The sequence below is a fragment of the Ostrinia nubilalis genome, chromosome 21 (assembly GCF_963855985.1).
Source record: "Ostrinia nubilalis chromosome 21, ilOstNubi1.1, whole genome shotgun sequence".
NCBI classification, from domain to species: Eukaryota; Metazoa; Arthropoda; class Insecta; order Lepidoptera; family Crambidae; genus Ostrinia; species Ostrinia nubilalis.
Window position 1 is genome coordinate 3084793 of NC_087108.1, and position 11103 is coordinate 3095895.

Below are 11103 nucleotides of genomic sequence, written 5' to 3' on the forward strand. Positions count from 1 at the left end.
CTGTTTCTCGACTTTCGCCTGGCGCAGCAAAAGCCTAACAAAAGCCGGACAGGCCGGACGAGACAATATTTGGCCGGACAAGACCGTAAAAAGCCAAACATATCCGGCCAAAGCCGGACTTTTACCTGGCAACCCTAACCGCGAGTGCGGATAAGTGTGTGTTGCAGTATGGAGTTCCTTCACACAAAGAATTGATACGGTTACGATCCCTAACCGTGTTGATAAGCTACGTTCTTTAGCGTTGTTTTTCCCAATGAGTCACGCACTGGGATGCGAATCTGGGACCTCTGTGTCTGAATTAGGTGGTACACTCTCGCCTTCTATTCTTCTATCGTCTAAGAAATACAACAAATGAAAAGACTGCCATCATGGCATACCATGGTTATGTATCATCAGTGTTGAGATATGGAATAATTTTGTGGGGAAACTCAACAGATGTGCAAAAGGTGTTTATTGCTCAAAAAAAATGTGTGCGAGCCATAAGTGGCATTGGGCCACGTGAAAGCTGCAGGCCTATGTTTAAGAAATACAATTTACTTACAGTGACAGCCATGTATATATTTGAAATAGGAACTTTCATAAGGCATAACATGTCATTCTTTAAAACAGAAACTCATATACAGAGGCTACGACCGAGAGACCCGCACAAACTAATGTAGCCACAACATAATAGTACTCTCCATAATAACAACTGTTATATAATGCCCATTCGCGTATATAATAGAATCCCCTTAGAAATTAGACAATTACCTACTACTTTGTTTTTACGTAAATTAAAACGCTGGCTTGTTGGAGAGTGCTTTTATGACATGAAAGAATATTTTGACTTAAATAAACAATGTAAATGAATGTGTACCTGACAAGCATGTAATATTATTATGATTTTATTAATGGACATCTTTTTAATTTGTTTAATGTGACATTTTTGTTAAGTTTTTGCATGCCGACATTCGGTAGAGCACGCATGCACTTACAAACTGCTTTAGTATAATTTGAACAAAATGTACCGTGTCTCTTACGCAAATAAATGATTTCTATTCTATTCTTGAAAAGGCCCGGAGAATAGTGTTCGAGAAAGACAGCAACAGGCAGCGAATTCCAGTCCCTAGCTGTTCGCATTATAAAAGAGTTATCGAAACGCTTGTGCGAGCTGGTAGAATGTCGACAATGTAAAGATGGTACGCTAACCTGCATCTGGTTCCTCGGTAACTTATTACACTGCTGATAAAAAAATCGGATGGTGTAAATACACTTTGGAATAAAACGTAACGGTGCGCGTTAACGAGAGTGCGTGCTCTCTCGTATTTGAGCCTTTGGCTTTTGACTTTTACTATGTAACTTCAACAAAAGGAATTTAACTCGAATAGAAAGAAAAAAACTTTATTTGTCAACAAAAATCAAATAACAGACTTTTACACATGATAGTATTTAAAAAAAAAATTCTAAAAAAAATTAAAATATTAAGCCGCAGTTGTGTACCTCAGCAGTGCTTTTTGTGCAGTTTTGACAGACTTTTGACTTTGATTTGTTTTAGTTTAAGAGTAAGATAGTACAGTGCAAGTCAGGGTAAATTTTGTTAGCTTAAACCAGTGGTTCTTAACCTTTAAGGCACGAGGGACCATTTTACCAAATTTCTGTCTTGTCAGGGACCACTTTTTTTTTCAAAATCCTATGAAAGGGGAGATCGATTTCTTACCCACTGTGCGCCTTTTGCGTTGTGTTGACTCGAATTATCACGTCACGTCACTTGTTTATTACGATGTCTTCGTGGACCACTTGGGATACCCCCAGGGACCACCAGTGGTCCGCGGACCACCGGTTAAGAACCACTGGCTTAAACAATAATAACTACTCTTTATAAAAAGTAGAGATAGGTAATTGCTCCATTTGGTCGTAAATATTAATCACATGATGCGGTCTATGGTAGTACAATCAGCGTCAAATAGTTCGTGTCACCCCCAAGTAGCCAATGACGTTCGCAACACTTCTTTGTTACAATTGAAATAAGGTTGTGTTGTCAACTTTTTGGCCACTTTGGGTGTCACGAACTATTTGACGCTGACTGTACCTACCTGCCTAGGGTTGCCAGGTGTCCGGTTTTAGCCGGACATGTTGGGCTTTTTACGGTCTTGTCCGGCCAAAAATTGTTTTGTCCGGCCTGTCCGGCTTTTGTTAGGCTTTTTATGTGGTTGCCGCGCCAGGTGAAAGTCGAGCTACAGAATAATATCAAGCGCACGCATCAGGATGTTGGGTAATAATAGAATTCACTCGTAAGCTATGACACTAATACCCTCCCCCCCCCCCCCGTGACATGTCCGGCTTTTAGGGTAAAATGTCTGGCCAAATGAAGCACAGAGTCCGGCTTTTGTGTTTTAGGACCTGGCAACCCTATACCTGCCCTGTAAAGCCTTGATCACACGTACCGAGTAAACGGGCGAGACAGTAAAATGTTTACTCGGCCGAGACAGTAATGTAAGCGAGTAGCTGTTCACACGGGTTTTGAAATTAGCACAGTTCAACAAAAGGAGGAGGCTCTCAATTCGATTGGTATTTTTTCTCTAATCTGTGGACGTGACGTCAGTCATTTGGCCGAGAGGCGAGACAGTGCACGAGCACGTTCAGACCTGCCGAGCGAGCGAGCGAGACAGTGTGGGGAAGCGGGAAGGTGGACACTCGGGCTAGTACGTAGAACGGGAGTCGAGCTACTGTCTCGCCGCTTTGCTCGGCCGAGCACTCGGCCGATCACTCGGCGCTATGTTCATACGCACCGAGTACTCGGCCGAGAGCACTGTCTCGCCCGTTTACTCGGTACGTGTGATCAAGGCTTAAGTGCCTATTCACTCTCGCCTTGAAGAGGCTCAGATTATAATAATATTGTTCGGGAAAGATATCAGAAGGCAACGAATTCCAGCCCCTATCTATTCGCATTATAAAAGAGTTAGCGATACCCTACGAAAAATGTTTCTTATGCCCAAATAAGATAAGAAATACAGTAAAAGACTAAATAATAAGACCTTCTATCAATCTACGATTAAGACTATAATAAGAACACTGATTGCTTTTTGCTTGTTACTGCAATACAAAAATAATCCCTAACGGATCAAGAAGTTATTTGACCTTTTGGTACAAATTAATTACTAATTAGGAATTACGTTTTCCTGGATCTTAGGATCTAGAACTAGGTCTTAATTGGGATAGGGATTTAGAATTAATGCTATACAGTGTATTTATAGTCATAATATGCATATTAAAGTCGCTGACATAGCCCGACGGATTACCAAGTTGAAGTAACAATGGGCAGGGCACATAGTACGCAGAACTGACGGCCGATGGGGCAGAAAGATTCTGGAGTGGAGGCCGCGTACCGGGACACGCAGCGTGAGACGTCTACCTACAAGGTGGACCGACGACATCGTTAAGGTAGCAGGGAAGCGCTGAACGCAGGCCGCTACCAATCGATCAACATGGAAAGCATTGGGGGAGGCCTATGTTCAGCAGTGGACGTCCTATGGCTGAAATGATGATGATGATGATGAGTGTATTTAGGTATAACAATTCGATTTTTAGTAGATAGGTAGGTACACACGGCCACACTGTTAACTATCCATTTCCGTTTTTGCTCTCGCTCTCATCAAATGGTGATTCTTTGCGATAGAACGAGATGATATGACTGGCAATGGGCAGTTAACACTGTTGCCGATAGTAGGTACATTTCGTTCGTTTTAGCCAAATGAGGTACACTGCTGGACAAAGACTTTCCTCAAGGATTTCTAAAACAACCAGTCCTGAGCTGCCCGCATCCAGGTACTTCCCGCAATCTTCACCAGATCGTCGGTCTACATAAGGGGGCGTCCATTAATTTTTTAAACATGTCCGGCCGGACGCCTGGCAACCCTACCCCCGCCCCCCTTGGTGAGATTTCATGAGATTTTTCCAGACCCCCTCCCCCACCCCCTAATCTCACGTGAGATTTTCCAAAATGCCTATTGGCAATGTAAATGAGATAATAGGTACATGCTTCGAAAATATTAGATTTTTTATAAAAAACTCGACCTGCGTAAAAAAAAATAACTCTTAGTCCAATTTTTAACTATTAGTTTACATTTTATTAATATTTAAGCATTTAAGATTGATTGACTCACTCACTCATCACGAAATCTCAGAAACTACAAGTGCTAGAAATCTCAAATTTTGCATGGGGGTTCCTTTTAGAACGTAGGTGCTCACTAAGACGGGATTTTTCTAAATCAAACCCCTAAGGAGGGGTTAAAATAGGATCCACGCGTACAAAGTCGCAGGCGGCCGCTAGTATGAAAAATTCATAATTTTGTTGCAAGTCAATGCGTTCCGTACAAAGGTACGCCGAGTCTTTGGCGGATTGCTAAAGCCCGTACTAATTAGCACTCAAATTAAACAAGCTTAAAAAACCAAAGGAGGCTGGAAACATTCCAGCAGAGGAAAAAATATTATATTGGGTTTAATCTATACTTATAATAAATCTGTAGAGAGGTCAATTCTGTACATGAAATATATTTTCAAAATAACTATCAGGGGGTGATTAGTGATCGATACTGATGCCAAAAATGCAATCAGTAAAATTTTTGTCTGTCTGTCTGTCTGTATGTTCCTTATAGAAACAAAACTACTAGACGGATTTTAACGACACTTGGTACAATTATTCTTCATACTCCTGGGCAGGTTATAGGATACTTAGGAATTCCCACGGGAACGGGCATTACCGGGAAAATCCTTTTGTATGAAAAATCTAAACCGCTTAAGTTAGACGCTTGAAATTTGGCAAGCAGGTACCTTAGTAAACTTAAAGCTTAGTTATAACAGGACATTGCAAAATTCTTACGGGAACGGGAATTAGCGAGAAAAAACATTTGTATGAAAAAATCTAAGCCACGTAAGATAGACGCTTGAAATTTGGCATGCAGGTACCTTAGTAAATTTAAAGCTTAGTTACAACAGGATATTGCAAAATTCTCACGGGAACGGGAGTTAGCGGGAAAAAACATTTGTATGAAAAAATCTAAGCCGCGTAAGATAGATGAAGGGGGTAAAACGGGATCCACGCGTACGAAGTCGCGGGCGGCCGCTAGTATTAAATAAAACAGACGCGGCATGTTGCAAAATGAATAAACGATACACGTGTGTTACGAGCCACGAACTAGAAGACGTAGGCAGACCTCCCACTAGGTGGCCCGACGATCGTCGTGGAAACCTTTGTTCAGCAGTGGACGTCATTTGACTGAAACGAACTTAAGCCGTGACTACACCCCACAGTATGTTCCTATCAATGTACAACAATACGCTATGCTCAATTGCTTGAGTTATGAAAGGAGAAAAACACCATCAAATATGTCTACCTCACACTACCACTTAAACTACACCTGATATGTGTACTTAAAAAGATAAAATATATCTGTAAGGAAATTCGAGTCATATCGAGACATTCGATCCACCATAATGGTTGTACGTGAGCACGATAAAAGGACTTATAGACTCTACTGGATCCAGGCTAAGTTACACATCGATCGGTTGAGGACGTAGCACACTTATCAACCTGGAAAGGGATGTATGAAACTTCCTACTGCACGCACACTTATCCAAACGCCTCGCCTCGCGGTTGATAGCGCGCGAGAGGCGATGTTGAATCCTTTCCGAGTTGATTTAAGTCTGCTATGACTTTTATGCTCGATGCAAAAGGGCAAGTATTATAACAGGTTTTTTTTTATCATTTCGGTAGTTGACCCAGCAAACGTAGTTTTGCACCTAAAGGTAAGAACATTAGTTAACAATAGATACAAGCCAAGAGCTTCGTTAGTTGTGGATAAAAAAAATCCTATCCTCAGAACTCCTGATCAGACAAACAAAATTTTATAAGAATCGGTCGAGCCGTTTCGGAGGAGTTTCGTTACAAAATTAGCTACCCATTTCCGGTCATGTCGTCTCGTTCGATCGCAAATATTCACCACTAGCGGCCGCCCGCGACTTCGTACGCGTGGATTCCGTTTTACCCCCTTAGGGGTGGAGTTTCGTAAAATCCTTTCTTAGCGGATGCCTACGTCATAACATCTACCTGCATGCCAAATTTCAGCCCGATCCGTCCAGTGGTTTGGACTGTGCGTTGATAGATCACTATGTCAGTCAATCAGTCAGCCAGCCAGTCAGTCAGTCAGTCAGTCAGTCAGTCAGTCAGTCAGTCAGTCAGTCAGTCAGTCAGTCAGTCAGTCAGTCAGTCAGTCAGTCAGTCAGTCAGTCAGTCAGTCAGTCAGTCAGTCAGTCAGTCATCTTTGAGTTATTTATATTTAGATTTCATGAGAGCGAGAGAAAAAACGGAAACTGGCAACTGGAAAGGACGGTAGCTGGAACTGTGGCCGATAGTACAATAATTCCACAAAAACAAATAACTAGTTAGTTAAAATAACAAAAAAAAAAATTGGAACTAAATTTGACAGTGACCTTTAACGTAAAAAAGAGTTAATCGGTACGACCTACGACAAAAACGTGTTTACTCAATTAATTCCGATTTCATTACGTTTTAAATACCCGTACGTATGAGCATTTACATTTTAGGCACTTGACACTGGTTATATTTTTAACTGTTTACGAATATCGTTAACTAGCTGTGCCTGTGCTGTAACTTCGTTGTTCGTACGTGTGAAATAGTTTGAATAATATTTCCCGTTTTTACATCATTTTTCTTTACTGCTCCGCCCCTATTGGCTGTAAGCTGTAAAGTCAAAGTCAAAGTCAAAATTTCAGCTGTAGAGTGAAAGTCAAAGTCAAAATTTCTTTATTTGTTTAGACTAATAATTAGTTCTTACAAATCGTCATTTTGCTCTTAGTAGTAGTGTAGGGTAATGTTATTATGTCTAGCCTAAAAACTTCCTCGATAAATAAGCTATCCCACACAAAAATGCATGGTGCAGTGTGTGATGGATCATGTTTAAATTACATAATGTTTTAGCTTCCCTTCAGTAGGAAATTTAAATCCATAATGTTGTCACTCGAGAAGGTAGATATGTAGAAATGTTTAATGTTGGATAGTCATAATTGGCCTACAAAATCTACTAAAAACATTGTTATCACAGATTGATATTGTGCTGTGTACTATCCTTAAATAAATAAATAAAAAGATTTTTTCAAATTGGACCTGTAGTTGCTGAGATTAGCGCGTTAAGCAAACAAACAAACTCTTCAGCGTTATAATATTAGCTATACAGGGTGGAATTTTGTAATGCCACCTGGAGGCAAAGTACTCTTAATACCTACTGTAGATAGAAAATTTTACTGAAAGAAAACATTCCTTTATTTTTGAAAAGAAAGAGAACTGCATTCAAGGATTTTCGAACTGTAGATGATAACACACTATTTGAACCCCGACGTCCTCCTTACGGGGGCAAAATTATTCACAAAAACTTCCCAGTTTCCTCCACTTGCATCAAATTGAGAACCAATATTAAGTACGAATTTAATGAAAATCGCATGAAAATCCGTTCGATTATTTTCAAGTTATTGCTAAGGCAAGACCCAACTGATTGACTAGGCTTTTTACAAGTCTACATCGCATGCAAACATGTTTTGCACATGATTCCCATATGCCACACTAGCGGAGGCAACTGTAAATAAGTGCATTTTTTCACACGCGTGCGGATCTGGAGGGCTATTCCGACATGCTGTTAACGTAGTTTCGGGTCTATCTGTCACCGGCACTCATGCTGGCTTCTCGCTTTGCGTGAGGGGATGGCAACATTCGAAACTTCGACGTCTTTTGTAGTGGGCCGCATTTCATTATTTCATACATGAGTTTTCCTTTCCGCGTTATTACGCGGTTTCGAGTACTTCCACATCACAAGAAAAAAACAGAAAATTCAATCGTTTTATGGAGCCTTCCAGTGGTTTGAAATTTGAATTTTTAAATATTTATTCTTCCAGTGACTAGGTCCACCTTCAATGTTTTATCAACTATAATTGCACCATCTTACTTTGACTTTAACAAACGTCAAAAATCTGTCAACTCTATACAAAAAACACCGGTTATCGTTATAGTTACGGGCAAAGTTAGGTGGTGCAACTCAGCTTAAGAAATTAAAATTATACACCAAATCTACAAAAATCTACTCTAGAATCTTGAGGTGGGCCCAGTCACAGGAAGAAAAACTAAGTATTTAATAATTCAAACCAACGACTTGGGCCGTGGACCAAGCTAGAAGACTCGTTTTATTATGGCGACAACAGATTATCAACCCCATGCGCATGGCCAATAATGTAGTCGGCCGGTGACATGGGTCATGCGACTATCTACTAAAAACAACTCATTTACAAACAATCGCCGATATGCCATGATTGTTGCGGGGAAACTACGAAATAGGGGATTTTGGGAAGTTTCCAGATTACCGGTGTCGTGATAAAATGGTATGCATGAAAAAATAAAACTAGTTTGCGTGAGACTTAAAATTCGTACGCGCTAAAATGATTTGCCGCCCACTTACAAAATTACAATAAAGTAAATCGATAGCTCTTCCTTTTATGTCTTCTCAACTCCATGGAAACGGGATCATATCGTGGTTGCAAGAATTGAATTTTCTAAGCAATTCCATTTCCAATTGGTCTCTTGGTGGAATGAAACACAAAACATACGGAGTGAGATAGTAGAAGTCATGACTAAATAGAAATATTAAAACTATACACTAGTATAGTTTTCCACCTACTAAGGTAGTAATTTTTTCTCAAACGTAGTTTTAAATCCACATTATTGCTAGAAACAATTTTTAATCAAGGTAGAGAATCGCTGGATCTGTCGTTATGGAAATCCTGAAGGACTTGCCGGACCAGTCCAGCAGTGGGCGTTCTTTGTTGAATCGAACAAACCGACGATGCTCATAAAACTCATTTATTTAAGCAAGTAGCACTTTTACACGTCTAAGTATTAACCCTACCACTGCTTCAGGACAATAAAAGGGCCAGTGCTGAGAAGAAGCAGCGAAGAAATTATTAGTTTCCTGGATCAGCTGTGTTACTTTATACATTATTCCCGTTAACGCTCGTCTAATTAAATCGAAGAGCCGATCTCATTACAATGTCATTAACAATGTTAACGTAACCGTAGTTCACACTTTTACTGCAACATATATTTAAATTACACACAGGGTGTTTATTCAAATTTAAAAAATTCAGTTATTTTTTGAACTAAATGAATTAGTGCTTGCAAACTTGTCTTTTACAGAGCCTTTTTATGACTCATGACTTTTTTGCCCTACCATCGCTAGACAATTTTTTTAAGAATTAAGAATAAATTTATTTCCAGAAAAACACACTTCAGTTTAAGTTAAGTTAATAATAATAATTAACAATAAAGCTAAATATTCATTGGTTAATGGTTAAGTCGTTAATAAGCTGGCGGGGTATATCGGTATTCATTTACAAATGTTCACATCTGCTTGTGTTACAAGTTGGTTCTTTGATTTTGGAAAGTACTGAGAACAAAAGCCACAATAAACGCAGCACTGAGTGAAGAGGATAAAAATAAAAATAAGTAAACTATACTGGTCATCACAAAAATCGGCCCACCTACGTTTTACAGGAAAACTCGTTTCTACTGACACAATCATGGTGCCCCAACAATATTGGTGTTATTTGAAAGCCCAATAAATATCCTTGAAGAGAAACACATTTAATCTATACTTATAATAAATCTGTAGAGAGGTCAATTCTGTACATGAAATATATTTTCAAAATAACTATCAGGGGGTGATTAGTGATCGATACTGATGCCAAAAATGCAATCAGTAAAATTTTTGTCTGTCTGTCTGTCTGTCTGTCTGTCTGTCTGTCTGTCTGTCTGTCTGTATGTTCCTTATAGAAACAAAAACTACTCGACGGATTTTAACGAAACTTGGTACAATTATTCTTCATACTCCTGGGCAGGTTATAGGATACTTAGGAATTCCCACGGGAACGGGAATTAGCGGGAAAATTCTTTTGTATGAAAAATCTAAATCGCTTAAGTTAGACGCTTGAAATTTGGCATGCAGGTACCTTAGTAAACTTAAAGCTTAGTTACAACAGGATATTGCAAAATTCCCACGGGAACGGGAGTTAGCGGGAAAAAAAATTGTATGAAAAAATCTGAACCGCGTAAGATAGATGAAGGGGGGGTAAAACGAGATCCACGCGTACGAAGTCGCGGGCGGCCGCTAGTTTCTTAATAAACGATTAACATAAACGCTATATACAACAAATGTGACTTGAAAAAAGACCTCACTTTGGGCTCACCTCTGGGATCAATTAGACCAATTTTTATGATTATAAAATCAAATAATGATCTCACGTGTCCTCTTTAACAGATGGATAGCGATTAATCCCAACTTAACAGTTTTATAGCCATAAAAGTTGGCTCAAGCGTAACTACCAATTTTTTGAAGAAGTGACTCTGAATTCTTCTACAGACACATTTTTGGGGTAAAAACCTTTCCTTTAATGAAATGAAGTTTAGAACTAGGCTTTTAAATGGTGCCAATATTGGTGGGAAGTGGGGATGCATACGTTTGAAAGTGCTTGTCGCGGGTCGATTTTTGTGATGACCAGTGTAATATAATAACATGTTTACGTCTACCTAGAAAGCACCACTTTGTACCCCTTTTTGTATAGAAACCAGAGGATGACTTAGCTTGAAGCATGAATAGTTCTTTTCGTTACAAAAAGTGTAGTAACAGTTAGGCTTCGGTAGCTTATTTACCTTATGTTTGTTAACTTGCTTGTTACTTTTACCTTACCTTACTTACCTTTGCTAAGGAAAAAAGATGAAACAGTTTTCTCATATAAAGCTCTACATTTTCTTAAGCTAAAACCAGGTTTGTTTATTTTTATCCAGTTTATAAGTAACTTTTTTGTTTGCAGGTTAATAGTCCCACCTCTGGTTTCCACCGCTGCAACTCCTGTGTAGCCAGGATCTACAGCTTTACCGCCAGTAAGAACCCAACTAGAAAAGGTCAAGATTAGCAATCTTTCGTTCGTTTCAGCCACTGCTGGACATAGGCCTCCCCAGGGATTTCCAAAACTACCGGTCCTGCGCTTCCCTATTACCACAGATAA

General features: G+C 39.5%; 1 protein-coding gene across 1 annotated transcript in view; it reads left to right on the top strand.

Moving 5' to 3' along the window:
- LOC135082122 (ceramide synthase 5-like) overlaps window positions 1–3705 on the top strand; it is a 240778-nt gene extending 237073 nt beyond the window's left edge. The window contains exon 9 of the transcript XR_010259352.1: window positions 3579–3705. The gene's annotated coding sequence lies outside the window, so the exon portion shown is untranslated. The remainder of the gene's footprint in view (window positions 1–3578) is intronic.
- Window positions 3706–11103: the final 7398 nt, after the last annotated feature.